The sequence below is a fragment of the Astatotilapia calliptera genome, chromosome 14 (assembly GCF_964374335.1).
Source record: "Astatotilapia calliptera chromosome 14, fAstCal68.1, whole genome shotgun sequence".
NCBI classification, from domain to species: domain Eukaryota; kingdom Metazoa; phylum Chordata; class Actinopteri; order Cichliformes; family Cichlidae; genus Astatotilapia; species Astatotilapia calliptera.
Genome location: NC_137435.1, coordinates 36,221,225 through 36,242,015, shown reverse-complemented (window position 1 = coordinate 36,242,015; position 20,791 = coordinate 36,221,225). Strand labels below are relative to the sequence as shown.

Genomic DNA, 20,791 nt, shown 5'->3' with positions numbered 1-20,791 from the left:
CTGTAATGGTCTGGAGTCCTTGCCACATGCGTCGGGGGTTGGAGTTGGAGAAGTGTTCTTCTACCTTCTTTTTGTAATGGTGTTTGGCTTTTTTGATGCCCTTCTTTAGGCAATAAAGATCCGATACCAAGTAAAATTCAGGGTGGCATCTACGATACTGATCCGATGCCGATACTTTGTATAAAAACGTATTTTATTTATTGTATCTCAAATTATAGCGTCATAATGATTACTTGTTCTTATCACTTAATAATACAGAATTCATCATATAGAAATAAAAAAGCTGAATTGTGCACTATTTGAACACCTTGCCTGCCTGCAGCACTAAAGGACTCCGTGAGAGACGTCTGTCTCGCCCTAGCAGCACCTGTCCCTGTCCACTCCTCTTCAGTTCGCCTCAACATACACTCGTCATATTCTGTAATACGATTTACTCTGAGGTGTTTGACAAATTTGTGGTGGTGCCACAACACCTCACTTTCTTGCCACATGTATCGCAAACCACGTCTCAGCTGTTTGTGGATGTAAAATACGTCCACACATAACTCCAATTACGCTCAGCCATTGTTGTGAGTGTGCACGCCAAGGGGCTGCGACACATTTATACAGCTGTATTTCGCACATGACTATGAAAGGCAGAAGAGAGAGTAGTTCCTTCCAATGTAGACAATCCGAATGAAATAAGTTCTTTCCACTGTGTTCCTGTTAATGATAAACTACAAATTTAGCCTAAATTACTAAAGTATTGATATTTTAATGTGAGAATCGATTCTAGAACATAAATGACTGGTATCAGAGGAATTGATATTTCAGTATTGATCCGCACATCCCTATTAAAAACTAAGAACTTCAGAGTCACATTGCTAGCGAGCGATTGAATATTTAAGTAAATTTGACAAGCTGAACGCACTCTGTACTGTGGTCTACAGCCAATCAAGACACAGAACACAATGCGCTATAAAAAAACAAACAAAAAAAAACCAAGGAAAATTGCACAAAAAAAATCTGCGAAAGAGCGAGACTGCGAAAGGTGAGCCACGTTATGGCGGGGACCACTGTACAAAGCAAATTCAAAAGTGTTAAATGTTTTGGTGTTAGTAGTCTTCTTGCAAAAGTAGAGTTAATTTTACTCTAAGTAGAGTCACATTCTTTTAATGTAACTCTGAGGTGTAAAATGATAGTAGTTAAAATCGAGTGTTAAAAATGAGTGTTTCTATGTCAAATCTGGAGGTGTTACAATGGAAACATTAACTCTTGACCTCTTAACTCTGAACTCCTACAGGGGCTATGACACCAATAGAGTAAATTTACAGACTCCGCCCCCAGCACCATAGGCTCCAATCGAAGCTGAAGTGAAGCCGTTTCAGAACATTTTGCTCTACATATTTGAGTTGTTTGCAATGCTTGGTAAGTCATTTTTTCAAAGATTGTTTCAATTATTATTATTATTAGCTTTTACTTCTGTGGCTCTTTGGAGTTGAGACAAAGCTGTGTGAAAGGCATTAGCCATGTTGCTCGGTGATAGCATAATATTCTGTTTTAGCTAGCTGAAAGGTATTGTTTGCAGGCAAATACCACAGCCTTGAAAAAAAGCTTGCATGTGAATTTTCAGTCACATTTTTGGTCAAATACACCTAAAACAATGTCTAGAATGTGAAATGTTGGTATAATGGTGCTATTTGAAGCCTGAAAATGAACTCCCATAAAAAAAATAAAAAAAAACGAGCAAACAGCAGTAGCAGATGTCCTCACTGGGTTCTACATTAGGATTTAGATCCCTCCAGAGTTTTGTGCACACGGTTTAGGTAAAAATGAAAAAGGTTGAGGTTTTACATTTAGTTCAGTATTACCTGCTGCCTGTGTCCTTGTCTTTTGGGAAAATACTTTACACAAGTAATGGCTCAAAAAGGATTTCTTTTTTTTTACTGTGCTGCAATTGTTTACTGGATTATTTGTGCCATTAATTAGTGTCAACTAATTTTTATTCAATCTCCACATAGGATATGCTTGTGAAGATGGAATATGGGGGAGAGCAGAAGTGCGTTGAAGTTCCACAAAGGGATGAATGAAGGACATGCATATTGTATTGAAGAAATAAGTGATGAGAATGCAGTTATTTGCATTTACCAGCTCATCTATGTCAGACCTTTTGATAAACAAAATTCTAATGAAAGTGAGAACATGTACACTGTTACATCTTTAAGAAAATGTTTTGAAATTGTGGTGCACAGTTCAGAATAAATGTTTATTTAAAAAAAAAACATTGCGTCTTTTTAGTAAATGTTTATTTCCAAAAGAAATTTCTAAAAGTTCAGAACAGTAAAATTCCCGCTTTTTAGAATTAATTAGAAGATAACTCTTACGTAGTTAAACTAAAATATTGTTTGAGAGTTAATATATAAACTCTTAACACCTAGTTAGCATTAGTAAGTGTTAAATTATCAACTCCAGACAGTTAACGTACCAACTCTCCAAAAAGAGTTAAATTAACACTCTCTGGTGTGGACCCATATAGACACTTTAATGGTGTTGAAATCAAATCTGACAGTGTTAATTTGGACATGCTGGATTTGCTGTGTACTGTCTAATATAAAGACATACACAGTGTACTGTCAGTGTTGAGGATGAAAATCAGGCAGGAGAACTCATTAAACACCCCCTTACATCTTGTTAAATTCTGAAATCCACAAACAGCAGCAGATCAACTGATCACAACCTGTACACTACGAAAATCTCCTGGGGCTCTAAATAGAAATTATTATGAGTTATGATACTTTTCCCCACATTGAGCCATTACAACCATTACAATTGTTCCCCTACTGACTAACTCCCCAATTTGGTCCCAAATACGACCTAATTTCTCAATGGTGCGACTAAAAAAAATCCTAGGTCGCACCAGTGCGACCAGCCGTTCGAGTGAAAGAAAGAAAGTCTATGCAACTCTGAAAGTCTATGTGTGGCCAACAGCAGACAACATTATGCCCTATCATGGCCTAACTGTGCTGCTGAAGCGCCGCAGCACCGACTCCGTGCTGCTGCTGTTCGATTGATTTCTGTGTCATGCAAGTGTCTCTGCACAGTTGGCAGAAAAGGGAAATGACGAAGGAAGGCTTCCCCACAATAATCCAATAGTGCATGGTGACACCTGCATATTCTGCCAATGTTCCGCCAAAACAGATCCTAGGCTGCACCGCTGCGACCAGCCATTCGAGTGAAAAAACAAACAAACAAACAAAAAAGACTGCAATTCTTAAAATCTCTGTGTGGTTAACAACAGACACCAGGGCTCACAAAATCGCCCGGGACGTCGGGCTAGCGATTTTTCCAGTCGGGCTACAAAAATCCATCTCAGTCCTGCCCATCAAGCTATCGTAGGAAGGAAAAATATATGTCAATGCTTTTGCATTCTTTCGCAAATGTAGCTGGGTAATTATGTCATTGGCATCGATGAACCACTGTCAATATGTGACATTTGAAATGGCGTTTGAATTTGGGCTTGTTTTTTGCTTTCACTTTCACTTTGCGATCGCACGAACTGTGTATAGAGATCAGCAGTACTGATTGGTGAATGACAGATTAATTGCGCACTAATTCCTCTGGCATAGTCTTATCAATCGTTAGCTTACTATTCAAACATGACAAGTGAAATCTCCCGCAGCAAGCTTAAACATGTCATAGAGGTTAATTGCTCAGAGAATCGCTGACCGTTATGTAAGTACGTGTGTAAATGCAGATGGATTTACGCAGGAATTTTAGTTCTGCAGAGCCAAATAAGACAGGTCAGGGTGAAGAAGGGACAGTCAAAGAAAAGCCTACCACAAAATGGAAAAGTTATGACAAATCAGACTATGAGGCAAAAACAAAGCGCAGCTTTTTTGGTTTCATGGTCAAAAGAATTTCTGTGGTTGGAATATAGTAAGCTAAATAACATAATAACATTTAATGTTCTGCCGGGTGTGTTGAGTTTCCCTCGATTTCTGAGTTGACAAGCGCCTTTGTTATTGGGACCAGTAATTTTAAGAAAGACCCCTCATCAGAACCCATGAGAAATGCAAAAGTGCGTTATTGCTCAGTCTGCAGTATCTTTCCTAGAACAAACACCAATTGCAAAAAACATACTAAAAATAAACCAAGCACAACAAGAAGTCCTGAAAAAGCTGTTTAGAACAGCATACTATGTTACAAAGAGTGAACTACCATTGGCAATATTTAGCAGTCTTTGCAAACTTCAAAAAGCAAATGTCCTAGATCTTGGTTCCACTTACCTCTTACCCGTGATTTCAGTGGAAATTTCAAATTCAGGATCTGACACAGACTGATTCATGTTCTACACAGTTCTAACAAGTTCATATAAATTTCTGTTCAATTAGAACCAAATATTTGAGTTGATGATTGTAATTTTTATACAGTTTTTGTAATTTGTGTTTTAACTATTTTTTGATTGCTGTTTTGTTTCCTTTACAATATTATACTCAATAATACTGTAAAGGAAACAAAACATCAATCAAAAAATTGTCCTTTTTTTTTGTTTGTTTGTTTTTTTAAAATTCGGGCTACTTAAATTTATTTTCGGCTACCAAAAACTGAAGAGTGCCTGCCCGAAGGGGTACCAGGGATTTTGAAATTTTTTGAGCCCTGGGAGCCATTATGCCCATATTGTGGTCTAAACCAATCAGATATTGAGATGTTCAGTTCAAAGCCTTTGAGGCACTTTTAATTTTGACTTTCTTTTTATTTTATATATCTTGAGATATTTTAAGTTTAAATTTCAGTTCAGCGAAGCACTTTAAGCACAAGAACGTTTTCAGTACCGTATTTTTCGGACTATAAGGTGCACTTAAAATCCTTTCATTTCCTCAAAAGTGTGCCTTATGTATGAATTCTATTTGTGCTTACTGAACGTGAACAGATTTATGTTACACAGCACTCAAAAATCTGTCAAAATGTTTTAGTATGACTTCGGTAAGCAATGAAGCCACACCGCTTGACGGACTGTTGGAGCATTACAGCTACCATAGTCAGGAGCCTTGCAGATTAATACGTACCGTGCTTCAACATAATATTACCGTATTGCGTGTGTATAAGGACCCAAAAATGGCACCTGTTAAGAGACATGCTCATGAAGCAGATTTCAAATTCTATCGGTCATGCAGTATGACATGGGAATAGAGCAGCAGCAAGAGAATTCAACATTAATGAATCAATGGTACAAAAGTGGAGGAAGCAAGAAGAATGCATTTCATATCTTAGTAACGTACGTCTGCCATAGAGTTGCTAGCTTAGTGGGCATCAGTGAATTGAACTGGCATTTACTTTCTACTGAAATGATAAATTCAAAAAAACGGACAACCATTTAATTGCCCATATTCATCTGATTTCTAGCAACAGAAATTCAGCAAGTGGTTATTAAGCAGAAAGGTGGATAAATAATGGTAATACAGCTAATGTCCTGAGAAGTAAGTTTCACAATTGCCATGAATGAGGAGGCTTTGCATCCAGCTTGCGGTGTGTGTGGCAACTGCTACAGGCAGGACCTGAAGCCAGTCAAGGTGCATCTAGATATGCGTGGCATTAAAAAAAGCAAATACTAGACCAGGGGTGTCAAACTCAAATACACAGTGGGCCAAAATTCAAAACTGGAACAAAGTCGCGGGCTAACGTTAATATTTAATAAAAAATCTTCCTCCAGATATAAGAATGAATCTTTTCTTATGGACTCAAACAAGTTTTGCTGAAAAACTGAATATGGAACAAGCAAAGCTTAATACTAAACTATATATATATATATTAGCTGTATAATACCAGTAGGCCAGCTCTAATAGTAACTTGGTATGGCTTTGCGGGCCAAATTTGGCCCGCGGGCCAGAGTTTGACACCTATTTACTAGACTAAACGCACACATTTAGATAGGGATGGGTATCGAAACCCGGTTCTTGTTGAGAACCGGTTCCCACTGTTTCAATTCCTTGGAATTGTTTGCCATTTTTGCAAACGATTCCCTTATCGATTCCAGTCGCCCCGAATGACGTCACCACGTTGCGGAGCGTCATTTACCTGGCAGTAGGGCTGCTCAATTAATCGAATTTTAATCACGATTACGATCTGGGCTTTCAACGATCATTAAAAATGACTGAGCCGATTATTAGCCCCTCCCTCATTTATCCGCGACACCTTATAAACTGGTCCTGGCGCAAAAAAGGTTGGAGACAGCTGATCGAATCGGCAAAGCCTGTTTCTGGAATATTATGGTTTTGTTCCTGCAAGCGCTTTTTATGCAATTTTTGCAAAGCTTTATGTGGAAGGAAACCGTGACCGAGGACAAGCTGATGGCATCAGATGTAAGTACAACTCCTCCGGTTTCATATGCAAAACAAATTATTGCGCTAGCTTACACGGTTCAGGTTCTACAGGGATTTAAAAATAGTTACACAACACAGAGCGTGCTGCTCTGACCGGCTTTAAAGGGTTAACAATGACTTTAAAAAATAATATAAAATAGTGTGCAACACCACTGAAGTTTTTTTACCTCTCTTTTCAACCAACAGCAGTCACTCTCCTCTCCAAATAACTTCTGCTTAGCTTTCCGAGCTTCCCTCGGGTCCTCTTAATCAGCGGTCTCCAACCTTTTTTGCGCCACGGACGGTTTATGCCCGACAATATTTTCACGGACCGGCCTTTAAGGTGTCGCGGATAAATGAGGGAGGGGCTAATAATCGGCTCAGTCATTTTTAATGATCGTTGAAATTCCAGATCGTAATCGTGATTAAAATTCGATTAATTGAGCAGCCCTACCTGCTATTACTGTGCATTTAGGTGACCATGATGAGAGAGACAGAGTCTGGCTGCCTCAGATGCTGGCAGTTCTCGCTGCAGTCTACCGGTAGCGTCTCCTTTCAGGCAGGATAGACGAATGTCACCGAGCAGTGACTAAGTTTGTGGTAAAAGGCTTGCACAGCAGGTGCCCCCGATTTGCCACAGCAGGTGCCCCCGATTTTCAGTAAGTGAATGTGTTTAATTGTAGGCAGGGACATTACTGGATATTCTTGTTTACACAAGAATATCCAGTAATGTCCCTGCCTACAATTGCTACAGAATAATTTATGGAAAATGGAATCGGAATCGTGAAAATCTTATCAATACCCATCCCTACATTTAGATGTAAAATTTCTGATATGTTCACAGTGAAAGCCTCACAAGCCTCACATCTAGGCAATTTAGCTGTCAGGTTTCAAAGGATATGTCAGCTGGTTGTTGAGTTAAGATATATTGATGGTACATAGATTACCAACTTTTTAGCTCGATTTCCTTGATGTTTCAGTTTATTTGAAGTGTATGTTTAAATGTAAGCATCCCATCAGATCATGGGGTAAAAAATTCGTTTTTGTTTTTTTTTTTAAACTAATTTGTGGTGCTAAGCACAGTGTCATAGACAAAGGACTGGGATGCAGTAGAGCTGCAGTACATGTGTGAAAAGAGCTTATGGTGAAACTGTGAACAATAACATTCTCTTACTCACACGCCAATTGCACAAACGCTGGGGATGAAGCACTAGAACACAGCAACAGGCAACCCCCATCATGGATAAAGAAGGCATCCAAAGAAATCCCCCAACTCTCTCCCTCTCATACACACGCAGGAAGATGAAGGAAGGGGGGAGAGGGCATGCAGAGTGCTGGCATTTGGCTCAAACAGACGCTCACAAAGCTCTTGGGACCCCAGAGATGCAGGAAAAGCAGGGGGAGAGTGAAGAAGGAGGAGGGGTTGCAGCAATGCCATTTCCAAGCAGCCAGCCTGTGGAGCAAGGCACTTGGAGAGAAGGAGAACAAAAAGAATAGAGAGAATAGCTGCATCTTCTCCTCCCCCTCCTCTCTTTCTTCCATGTGGAGGTCAGTGTGCTCAGTGGGGAGGATCAGCCACTGCAGCCAGTCCTACAGTGCTCTGCAAAGTGCTCTCACATATTATCTGCAGCAATGCAGCCCGTGTCCTGATATGCAGCCACAAGAACACAGAAACAACGTCAAGGCTGGAACATCTATCAGTATACTGCTAAAAAAAAAATCCCGTCTAACATCGGAAGCCCAGCCTCATCCAGCAATGTTACACTGTCAGAAATTGCTCAGAGCTGCTAGGCTTTATTGTGAAAGGAAAATGTTAGTCATGAGGCTGAATTGTTAATAAATATGACTACAAACCTGTTTCACTTGATTGCAAAAATGATGCAGCTCTAAATCAGCACCAATCTAACAAGTTTAGGTTTAGGTAATGAAATATGCACATGCCACATTATCATCAAAAGTACCTGGAAAACGAAGGTAATCTAAACATTTCTGCCATCTTTAAAGGCAAATCTCTAAATTTTTAAATCCCACATCACACACGATAATTACCACTCAGAGGCACAACAAAACATCTCCAGCTCAGTTCACTTGTGTTTCCTCTGTATCATGGACAACTCATGACACCTCCTACACAAGACAGTTCTGAGGCAGCAGAGCTCCTTCCTCAGACTGACTCAACCATAAAAAGTGCTTCAGGAAATTATTCCTACCATTCTCTGTAAGTATAAGACATGGTTGTTCAAACATACATATAGTATGGGGGTTTTTTTTTCAATTTAATTCAATTTATAAATGGGGCCAAATCTTAGCAACTGTTGCCTCAAGGCAAGTTGTAGCACACATAGAAAAACAAAACAAAACCAAAAAAAAAGCGTTTCAAAAGAAGAACTCATCATGTTACATTCCACAGCATAAATCTAAGTATTTTGTGTCCTAAATATGAATATTGAATTGCAGTTTTCTGTTAGTGTTTACTCTGAGTAATTCACTCACATGGGACAAAGTTTAGACAAAAAGGCTTATAGTTGCATCACTCCCACAAACTTAATAACCAAATCTACAAATAAAATATGAGAAATATCTCATACAAGATGATATCTTTTAGTATGTACAAAAAGCTATAATTAAACCTGCCACACTGCAGTCTAAAGCAGCTACTGTATTCCAATTAGACCTTGCATAACAGGTAAAGGACAAGGGTGTAAAGAAGGAATTGTTTAGTATGATAAGAGGTGATGATGAAGGGAGGAACTGTTGGGAAAGGAGGAGTGGAAAAGGAGCTGCACGGACTCTGGCAGGGCAGAGCCAATTAACAGTGGATGCCTAGCTGGTGTTGTCTACCTGATGAAAGGTGAGAGGAGGAGGAAGCACCTTCATACTCTCTCCATCTTTCTGGCATACACACACACAGTAGCAGATGTGTGCAGATACGCACATGACCGATTTAAGCTGACATAGCAGTCTTTCTCTCTCCCTAATATATATATATATGCAATGCTTTTTCTGAATACTAAACAGTAGAGAAAAAAAAGGCACCTCATTGCTATTGGTGGAAAAATGTATCATGTCGACAAATAAAAAAAAGTGGCATCATGTGGGATTTTATTGTTTCGGAATGATGTGAAAAATTTGGGAGTGACGGCAGCGAGATCCAGCGGGCGAGAGAGAGAAAGAGATGTGTAACGTTTAGGGTGGAGTGCATAGCTAGTGTGTTGTGTGATTGTTGTTTTGCTTTGTGTCAGTAAGGGTACTAATGAACGTCACAAAGGAAGACACCATCTCCACTGAACAATGTCTCCAGGTGGAAAACCGGAGGAATCATACGCCTGTTGTCAGGCCTGCAGGGTTTATCCCTGTGGTGTTCTCCCCTGCCTTGTGGCGGACAAACTTTTTTTTTTTTTTTTTACTGGCAAAAATAATTTGTGGGACATCTTATTATGACAGCTGATTGTTCTCTCATTTTAGTTTTAGTAGTTTTTTTTAATGGTTGTACAAAAAAAAACCCCAAAAAAACAATGAAATGAAAAAATAACTGTACATGCAGACATAAGATTGTGCTGAAAACAATGATACCACACAAGGCAAAAAAAAAAACATTTAAAGGTGAAATATAAATGTAAAATCAAAAGCAGTCAAATATGGCCAATTATAATCTGGAACTAAGTGGGTTAACTTTTTTTGCTAGGCCCCCCTTTGTTTTACAAGAATAATGCCCCCTGTATCCCACTGTAACTTTACTGTATAAAGAGCTAACATCTCCAAAATGTCAGGAGTAAGTTAGTCATTACAAGAAGTGTTTGTGAACTAAAAATCAAGAATGTGGGATACTGTCTGTCCGTGATTTGGAGAGCCCAGCGCTGCTCCCGATGCAGGGAAAACCAATTCTGCAGGGGAGACCTCCCTTGGCACTTGTGCAGGTGAAGCCAAAGGGAAGACATGCTTCACCATATTTTCTAGTCTTTGGCTTGGAAGGAAGTTGGTTTGGAAACATATTTGGCGATGCTTCATCTCCTGCTTTGCATTTGTCTGGGAGCCCCATCAAAAACCTGTCCACTATGCCATCAGTCTCCAAGCGTGTTTTTTTTTGTTGCTTTTTTTTTGCCCCGGGGGGCGGGCCCCACACTTTGGGAATCTCTGGTTTAATTCAACAAAGCATGAAAAACTTAGGTTTAAATTTTTCATGACAGTGCAGAATTTCTGACATTTCCCATATGGAAAAGAAATAGTAAAAACTTATATGATTTACTCATGAAAGTGGCCACTTTCTCATTACTTTCATACATTGTTTTAGTAAGTATCCAGAACATACAAGTTTCATTATATAATTTTTCAAGGGATCTTATATCTGTTTTCACTCTTGTATGCTTTTCATACAAGTTTCACACAAGACAGATACAAACTTTATAAGATTTATATATATCTTTTCCATATAGGTTTGTTTAAGTGTAAGCATGTAACAATTTTATTTTTTTCTAACAAAAAACTTAGACTTGTGTTTGTGAATGAACCACCTCAATTGTGTAGCTTTCTGGATTTTATACTTATTAGGCTACATATTTATTTATTATACAGGCTATACAGTAAAGTTGGGCGATTAGACGAATATATTGACTATTGACAATAGGGTGAGCCTATACCCATCATTTTTACAAGAGCGATTCATTTATTTATCATTTCCCCATGAGTACGTTTGCTAATAATGTTGGTTGAAGCTTACAGAAGCAGTCAACAGAAAAAATAATACCGCTGTTTCAACAGCACACTCTTCCAGCTGTGAACAAATGCACCCTCCTCAGAGTGCACCAAAATGCAGCGACTCATTTACTGAAACTCATAACAGAAAGAAAGAAAGTTAGTTCAGAAAAAAACAAACATTTTATTTCTTTCTTCTTCTTTTTTTTAAACCCACAATGGTGGGGAGGGAAACAAAGAGAAATTGGCTTCTTTTTTCCACTATAACCGTGTTTACAGGCAGCTCCGGTGTTTGTCTTACACACTCAACCAAACAACAAATACAAAATTAAACAAACAGTTAGGGCTGGGCCATATTATACCATTCACGGTAGTACCAGTATAATGTTAGGCAACGATAGGAAAATGAAATATCGCGATAGAATATGAGTAAAACGCGCATGCGCAGTGCCTTTGTTTTCATACGCACATGGCCAATTGTTGAGTGAAACAGATGAACCAGAATTGGTTTGTAAAAATGGTGCAACTTCAGTGATGTGGAACTGGTTTGGTGTTTGTCAGTCAGATACACGACAAAGCACATTTTTTTGCAGAACATGCAAGCGGCCGTCGTTATTGTCGTATTTGTCGGACTAAGATGCTCTTAAATGTGGGAGTAATCTGGGTCCTAAACTCAGTATACTTCAGGTCAAACGAACACTGCAGCATCACTGAGAGTTAAAAACTGTCTAAATTCTTTCATCTTTAATAAAACGATCAGCATTACTGCTTTACCAGGTGTAACTATGAAGTTTAACTTCCAGGCATCCATGAAAACAAAATTTATTACATTTAACGGAGTTAGAAGTTAGCAGGAAGCTAGCGGAAGTTAGCTCGCTAGTTTCGCGAGTTACCTAAGCATGATATTGCATGTTCTGACTGAGAGATTTCTGAAAAAATTAAAACGTACAGCTCTGTTATCACTTCCAACACAAATGAAGACAGGAAACTAAACAGCAGTGACGTTTGTAGGGTTACTGAAGTTGGGCTAGCTGGTATATAATGATGTGCTACGTGATCGCTTGCGACACAGCTATGTTAGCATAACATAAACAGTGAAGCTGGAGGACGAACACTAACACTTTTCCACTTATAAAAGTTAACGTTAAGGTTCCTCATGGTTAGAGACAAATGCAATCGCATGGCAGGATGCTGTAAACGGACCAAACTTCAGTCAGGAGAACAACTGAGATAATCCATCCACAATACGAGGTTAGTCATTAATATACTGCAACAACATGGGAATAGAGCAGCTGCCAGAGAATTCAACATTAATGAATCAATGGTACAGAAGTGGAGGAAGCAAGAAGAATGAGTTTAATAAAGTTTGATTTATCTGACTGCTTTGTTTCGCTTAATGTGCCTTATAATCCCGTGCACCTTATGGTCCGAAAAATACGTACTGCACCTCTTTTTAACTTCAGTGGATATTATACATGGTTATGCTCAGGATATGTCAGCCCATTTCTACTGGAAATGCCTTTTGGTTAAACTTTCAGCAAGGAATTTGCATTTGCACTGTTATATTTTTATAAAGCTTTAATGTACATAAAAACCAGTTTCTTGTTTAAGTGAAAATAAATGGAAGGTTGTCTTTTTGCGCTAGTAATGTTGTGGAGTTGTATTTTGTCTCGCATCAATTATATCGTCAGTTATATCGTTATTGCAAATTTTCAAATATATATCGTGATAAATATTTTTGGCCATATCGCCCTGCTCTACAAACAGTTACTTAAAAATCAAAATGCCTCTTCCAGCGAACATTAAAAAAAAAAAAAAAACAGATTCTCTGCCGTATTGTTAAGTCTACTGTTAAGTCTTTGGTGCATCTCAAATAAATAAATAAATAATCCCAAAAGTAGCTATATTAATACTGAAACAAACAAGAAAAGAAGGCAAAATATTCCCTCCAAACAAAACTTATACATTGTAATTGCGCAAATCAGTCCGTGCATGATTATATTGCTTCGCCCATCAAAAAGTCTGCACAAATATATCCCCTATTGTTGGTTATTGGACTGACGATTGTCAGTTGGAAAATTTTTACATATCACCTCGCCTCTGTCAGTGCGCCCCAGGGTGGCTGTGGCTACATTGTAGCTTGCCATCACCAGTGTGTGAATGTGTGTGTGAATGGGTGGATGACAGGTTGTGTAAAGCGCTTTGGGGTCCTTAGGGACTAGAAAAGCGCTATACAAATACAGGCCATTTACAGGCCATTTACTATACAGTACATAAAATTAAAATTCACATGTAACTGAAACGTTTAATTATGCAGGCTACAAAAAATAAATTAAGTTTAGATTATATTTATATGAAACCTGTATACTTACTGAATATGTATACTTCATTTTAACCATATGTAATATCTACATATGTATGTGTGTGTGTGTGTGTGTGTGTGGGGGGGGGGGGGGGGGGGGGGGTAGGGGTTAAAAAAGGTTTTGATTTTGCCACCCCATTTGATGTCCATGCCGCCCTAGCAAAATTTCTTTAGATCCGCCCCTGCCAGTGCACATGGTGAAAAGCGCACACGCAAGCTACAGACTTTTTCATTAATGCAGCTCCACCCTTAAGATCGGCCTTACTGGCCGCTAGTAACCTTGATGACATAGCTTCTCTTCACACACCTCCCCTCAATGCCCACGGGACACTTAAAACCAGTCCCAGTTGTTGCTTCCATCTGTATGTCTGCAGCAACACACATGTTAACCTCGAAACTAGAGCACGTCTGCATCGCATCACATCACAAGAAGCATCCGAGGATTTCTCCCGAGCGCGTCCAGTATCATGAAACACGACGATTATTTTTATCATCTTCGTTCCACTCCCAGAGCACTGCAGCTCCGGCGATATGAGCGCTGCTGTAGGCGACAGCATTACAGAAATCATTCACATAAAGGTGCGACGGAGGCCTGCTTTGTGTGTGTGTGTGTGTGTGTGTGTGTGTGTGTGTGTGTGTGTGTGTGTGTGTGTGTGTGTGTGTGTGCTAAAGTTGCATGACCAGTACCACACAGCTGGGCTAGTCCCGGTGGAGCAAAGACAGCTACACAGCGGTTAAGTCATGGCGGCTGCAGCGGAGACTGGACCACTAATGGTCGGAGCCCGCCGACCACCGTTTTCCCTCCATACCGTGAGGTAGCGCGCACCTACTGCGCTGTAACACGGCGAAAGCAGCAGCTAGAGCTCATCTCACCTTCACCATCCCTGTTTTCAGTAAGGAGAAAAGAAAATGCACTACCGGCTCTCCAGAGCCGTCCCCCGCATTCACTTCGCACCTTTGCCCCCCACCAGCCCCTAAGCTACATGCGGTTTCCCGCGGAGCTCACCCGGCCACGCTACAGAAGACCTCGGTACGAAAGTCCGTCCAACTCCGCACGATCCTCCAACAATGACTGCAGAATGTCCGCTTCGATCTGATCCGCGCCCCCGCTCTGCTGATGCTGCTCCGCGAGCCGCGCGCTCACGACGAGGCCGGGGCGTGTGCAGAGATGCACGGGCAGAGCGCAACCTGCCGGAGATGCACAGATTTAACCAATTCTTTGCTCCATTTAGTCAAGTCAGCTTAGCTAAAGCTGTCACTAAACAGCTTGCTTTCGCAGTTTGCTTTGGTTTATTATCCATGTGCAACCCGTTTTGCAGCATTTGGCTGATTCTGAGCAGAGTGAAGGCCTTTACACTTCAGGATTCCTCCATCAGTAGAAACATTCAGATCACTGTGGTACAAGTTCATCTTGCCTTCCTCCGTAGATGCTTGATTTTGGTGTCTCTTTATTTTCGGCTGACAGCAGAGGTGGGTCGAGTATCCAAAAATTGTACTCAAGTAAGAGTAGCATTACTTTAAAATATTATTACTCAAGTAAAAGTGAAAAGTAGTCTCAAAAAAAGTTACTCAAGTAAGAGTAAAAAAGTACTTGGTGAAAAGACTACTCAAGTAGTGAGTAACTGTTTGAAATGTCCAATTTATTTTTTTAAATAAATGCTATCAGACAAACAAAAATTAATAAATATACAAATCTTAGTATTTTCAAAAGGAATATATGTAAAAACATCAACAAAATAAGGCATAATAATTCTAATTTCCAATTTCAGTTTTTCACAACATAAAGCTTTTTTCACCAATACCTACAGTAAATAATATAAATATATAAACAGTGCAAACAATTTCCAGTGACAAGATATGCTGTAAACTTTATATTCATTTTTGCGCCAAATGGCACAGCAGCCTCAGAGAAAACATTAGAACGAGGCATCTTCAACATACATACAAAGCAGCTCATTTTACCATAAATTGTATAAGTGTGCATTTATTTCTGCATATTTAGCAAAAATGTGCCATTTCTTCACACAGTGAAGTGATGGTTAAGGTTCTTTCTGTGAAGCTGTAACTGTTTAGCAGTGAACAGGAGTCCTGCATGACTAAGAAGTCCTTCACAAGCTCCAGATGCAGGAAGAGCTGTACAGATTTTGATTGACAGCTTCTTGATGTGGGGAAAGCCATGCAATAGATCCACACCTCCAGTGAATGGACATGAAAGGTACCTCTCCAGCTCCCCTGCTTCTGGCTTTCCTGAGCCCATGGATCCATTTATCTTAGTCGGTTAGGCTGCTGTTTGCGCTGGACTCATCCAGCTCTGAGTCTAGGTGATGTCTGATGAAGTTGAGACCTGTGGAAAGAGGTATGGTTTCCAAAATAATTAGGTCTGGTCATTATAGTGCTGTATACACTGCCAAGCTGCAGATGTTTAGCAAGTAGATTTGATTATACTAGAGATGTTTTTTACTAACTCTTGCTGAAAAACAAAATCACCCGCAGTATTGCCTTCTGTTTTAACAGTTAAAGAAGTAGAGACGAGCTGTTTGCATGTGCGTTGAACTCTAGCGTCATTAACCAGGCTAGCTGTTAGCTTATAGGCTATAAGCGTGAGCTATAACGGTGTGTTCACACCGAACACGATGGACGCGAACAAAACGCCCCAAACGCCCCTAATTTGACGCGTGCACATTTGCACCTCTACGCGTGTCCAAGAAAAATCCATCGCGCCTCAAAATTGCATTGGAAATGTGGGAGGGATGTGGGAGGAAGTTGTGCCAGACCGGTACCTTTGCTAGATGGCAGCTGTCGAGCTAGCGTTTGAAGAGAGAGTCTCCCTTCTCCATTCACTTTCCCTCGCCCAGTTTGAGGACCTGTTGTCCCGCGTTGGTCCAAGCATTGCCCGCCTAGACACCAACTACAGGCGCTCAATCCCACCTGCAGAGCGCCTGTCCGTCTGCCTGAGGTTAGTTAGTTACTAAGGTTAGTAGTTACTAAACAACTACCGTATACGGTAGTCCTTTATTGATACCTGTGCTAATATGCTAAACTATTGTTTATAGACTGCTAACATGGATGTGCTATGCTATCAATGAATGCCGTCGGTGTTTACTGATAGCAAACTGTGGTACGGAGATGACTGTTTATAATATTTCTAGTGATACTCAGAAGGTCTCATCAAGTCCTGATTTAATTCAATTTATGCTGTTATCAGTGTTTGCATTGATAGCATGGCTGTGGTGTCACATCAATTTATGCGCTCGGTGTTTGCTGATATCAAACTGTAGCATTAGGACCACTGAGTTAACCTTTGTAGTGATACTCACTCCTTTTTATTTAGACCTGGTTTAATTCTGGTATAGTTGAATATTTGTATATAACCCCTGCAGCTGTCAGACTCTATAACAGGGGTCACCAGCCTTTATTAAAACAGAGTTAGATAAAACTGTGAACAGTTTGGTTCATCTTTAGTTACATGGTTCTATCTTGATAAGCTATGTCTTATCACAGATTAATTTTTCAAAAATATTAATGATTTAAGCAAGGAAAGAGCTACATGTCAACATACAACTCTTTATTTCTATTAATGTCTTACTTCATTCCTACCTGATTGACATGTTTAGGAATTATGAGTGATTGGCACACTGTAGTTGTAAACGTTGCTACCAATCAAATTATGATATGTTAAAGTTAAAATAAAACACAACTGTTTTAGATATTATCTAATATACATTTTGTAATTATCCTTATAATTACAAAATGTTTTATGTAAGATTTAAGTTTTGTGATTTAAATCTGACATCACAAAAGTTTTTGGAATTTGACTAATGTATTTTGTAACTGCAGTACACATAATACTAATTTTGAACAATTTTGTCCAGGTTCCTTGTCACCAGGGACTCCTTCAGGACCATCGCGTTCAGTTTCAGAGTCAGTGTGTCCACGGTGAGCCAGATCACCCCCCAGGTAGCGACGGCCATCTGAGACTGTCTAGTGGACGACTTCATGGCTGTGCCTTCACCTGGAGACTGGCGGTCCATCACAGAGGGAGCGCTGGAACTTTCCTCTGTGCTGTGCAGCTCTGGATGGGAAGCACGTCCAGACAAAGGCACCCCATATATCATATAGGAGACACACACATTGATATACACTAAATATTTATTTCATTTCTTTTTTGTGGTGCCCAAATTTATGCACCTGCTTGATTTTGTTTAAACAATTATTGCACACTTTTTGTAAATCCAGTAAACTTTTTTTCACTTCTCTAATATCACTGTGTGTCTCCTGTATGATATTTAACTGACATTTTTTATTGTAACAACCAAGGATTTATACAGGAAAATAATGTCTATTAACAAGGTTGCCCAAACTTTTGCAACCCACTGTATTAGTATATTTTGTCATTAGTATAATATGAAATAAATTCTACATGTGTCAAGTCGTGTGCCAACATTTGCTGTGTAGTAGAACTGAGACATTAGTCATTATAAAAATTTATTTGAAATAATATTAAAATTCTCAAACAGAAAAACATTAAACATAAATATATAAAATATAAGAATTTACAGAGAGACAGGAATTAAAAAGGACCAGCTGCTCTCCAGAGCAGGAACAAGGCTGAGGAGGAAATGCTCCATGGGAGACTGGTGTGGACTCTTCAGGGATACCAGGATGGCCAGCTCCAGCGCTGATGGACCGTCCCTCATCTGCCTCGGAGCCGTCCTCCTCTGTGGGCCTGTAAAACAGCACAAAACACAAAGAAATGAGAAGGCTGCTACTAGATTTTAATTTCAAGATTGAAAAAAAAACAAAACAAAAACAGGATATAATCAGATTGGTTGTAGATATTTAGTAAAGGTGATCACAAGGCAATCCCACCGACTAAAAAGGTATCAGTGCTTGCTGTACATACCTGTGGGTGCAGCAGCAGGAGCTCAGAGACTGGGGATGCTCTGCTGCAGAATCAGTTGGTTCTATCAATACTGTATTAAATGTTAACAGGTTGAATATAATAATCAGAGTAGACAGTGGTCCCTCATTTATTGCAGCAGGGGTTCTCAGAATAACTAGCCCCTGGTCACGCACTTTATATACTGTTTTCCCCACACACATGAACATTGGTCACAGTTCTCACAATTGATTCTCAAAGTGCAAACCTTTGTAGATTGCAAAACGTAAAAGTATTATTATGCCGTGGTTTGTCTTCATCTGCCTGCCACTTTCGTGCGCCTTTTTCCCTCGTGGTGCAGGTGTCTATTTCCTTTTTTTTTTTTTTTTTGTGTCCCGTTTGGATCTTTAGCCATCAGAATTGTTGTCTTAAGGCCAAGAAAGATGCCAAGCGGAAAGAAAACCAAAGGGGAGAAGAGACGGTGAGAAGGGGGGGAAGAAAGAAAAAAAAAACACCTGGGTCGCCTGTATGGAGAAAAAAAACAGAAGAGAAAGCAAACAACAAAGAGCAACATAATAAAAAAAAACGGCACCATCACAATAAACTAGCTAGCAGTAGATATCAGTAGATACTAAATAATAAACGATATTGTGCAGCACGCAAGATAGACAGCGCACAATGTGCTTTGAGGCAGCAGCCAAGAAAGCTGTAGTCCGCGTCTTTGAATACCCGTGTGTACACCTGTGTGCATACCTGTGTGGATCAGCATGCTTGCATTCCAAAGGTTTCTCCATGTAACGATCTGCTAGGGAGTGTGGGGAGCCACAGCCCCGTCCTCCAGGGTATGAAGCAGGTATGCGTGATTCAAGATGGCGCAGAGTATGGCAGCCTTGTCGCGAGCTCCCCCAAGCAACAGCTTTTTTCTGTGTTTAATTTTACTTTTCCTTCATTTTTTCGTGAGTAGCACATGTCTCCTTGTGTACGACCGACAAACCTTACTGGACATAAAAGACGGTCTTTCTTATAACTTTCCGGAGTTCAAGTTTTGCAACACGGACGCTCCGTTTGCAGACCCCCCATTCATCTCACCTGAGACGCCTTTGTTCTCTGGCCCTGGAGGCCGCAAACGCCGACGCAGAGGGAGAAGATCTGGCGTTCTGGTTCGACTGAGATGGCGCACTAACAGACCACCGTTACCCAGTTTATTACTGGCTAATGTGCAGTCTCTGGAGAACAAGCTGTGCGAGCTTCGGGCACGGATCTCATTCCAGCGAGAGATGCGGGACTGCTGCGTGATCTGCCTCACAGAAACCTGGCTATCGGACAAGGTACCGGACTCCGCAATACAACTACCGGGGTTCTCCGTCAATCGCGCGGACAGGTCACAGGATCTTACTGGGAAAAGCAGAGGCGGTGGTGTGTGTTTCATGATCAACAACAGCTGGTGTGATTATGCGAACGTGCACCCGGTCAAATCCTTCTGCTCACCGGACCTGGAGTACCTGATGATTAAGTGCCGGCCATTCTGGCTACCGAGGGAATTTACAGCAGTGATTATTACGGCTGTTTACATTCCCCCACAAGCCGACACTGACCGAGCACTCAGGGAACTGTACAGCGTGATCAGCAGCGAGGAAACCGCACACCCAGAGGCGGCGTTTATCACAGCCGGAGACTTTAATAAGGGAAACCTGAAGAAAGTCTCACCCAAACTCCACCAACACATCCACTTTAACACTCGTGGAGATCGGCTACTCGACCACTGCTACACCTCTTTCCGGGATGCGTACAAAGCCCTCCCCCGCGCCCCATTCGGCCAAAACTGCACATTCCAGGGTGGCCTTTTGTTGTGGGCAGTCTGAGGTACACCTGTGCACTACTCATGATGTCAGATCAGCATCCTGATGTGGCACACCTGTGAGGTGGGATGGATTATCTCAATATAGCAGATGTGCCCACTACCACACATTTGGACTGATTTGTGACCACTGTTTGGGAGGGATGGTTATATTGTGTATCTAGAATGAATTTTAGGTCTCTACGTCCATCCCATGGGGAATGGGAGCAGTAACAAAGGTGTTGCGTTTATATTTTTGTTGAGTGTATATTTATTAGTTTTAGATGTAGCTTGTATTTTGCTTGTTTACATTATTGTATTTTGCACAACTCTGTTGCTTGTGAAGCTCGCACACAAGAATTTCACTCACATGTGCTGTACCAATGTACCTGTACATGTGATGTGACAATAAAAGTGATTTGATTTGATTTGATTTGTATGGAGGAGATCAAAACTCCAGACATCCAGAGGCCCCCAGAACACAAGAGACCAAGGAAGACCAACAGAGGGACAGCCGCGCCACTGTCCCAGTAAGAGCTGAGAAGAGTCCCAGATGAGGGCTCACTCAGCAGCCGCGGAGCAGAAGCCAGGGGGAGTTGCAGTGACGCGCCCGTGAGCTCCGCCGGCAGCCAGCTGTGCCTCAGTGACCGACACCCCACCTCTGAAGTGGCCCGAGCGAGCCC

At 40.7% G+C, this 20,791-nt stretch overlaps 1 protein-coding gene and 2 long non-coding RNA genes across 3 annotated transcripts in view; 1 reads left to right on the top strand and 2 right to left on the bottom strand.

The window, feature by feature from the left end:
- Positions 1-14,582, bottom strand: part of fat3a (FAT atypical cadherin 3a) — a 170,098-nt gene extending 155,516 nt beyond the window's left edge. The window contains exon 1 of the mRNA XM_026192655.2: positions 14,399-14,582. The gene's annotated coding sequence lies outside the window, so the exon portion shown is untranslated. The remainder of the gene's footprint in view (positions 1-14,398) is intronic.
- A 1,529-nt stretch (positions 14,583-16,111) lies between these two features.
- On the top strand, positions 16,112-17,821 carry LOC145420051 (uncharacterized). Its single transcript, XR_013901340.1, has 2 exons — positions 16,112-16,348; positions 17,265-17,821. It is a non-coding gene; the product is annotated as an uncharacterized LOC145420051 (long non-coding RNA).
- LOC145420052 (uncharacterized) lies at positions 17,431-20,051 on the bottom strand. The gene is made up of 2 exons (XR_013901341.1): positions 18,296-20,051; positions 17,431-18,118 (listed from the first exon to the last, which is right to left on the bottom strand). It is a non-coding gene; the product is annotated as an uncharacterized LOC145420052 (long non-coding RNA).
- Between the last annotated feature and the right edge of the window lie 740 nt (positions 20,052-20,791).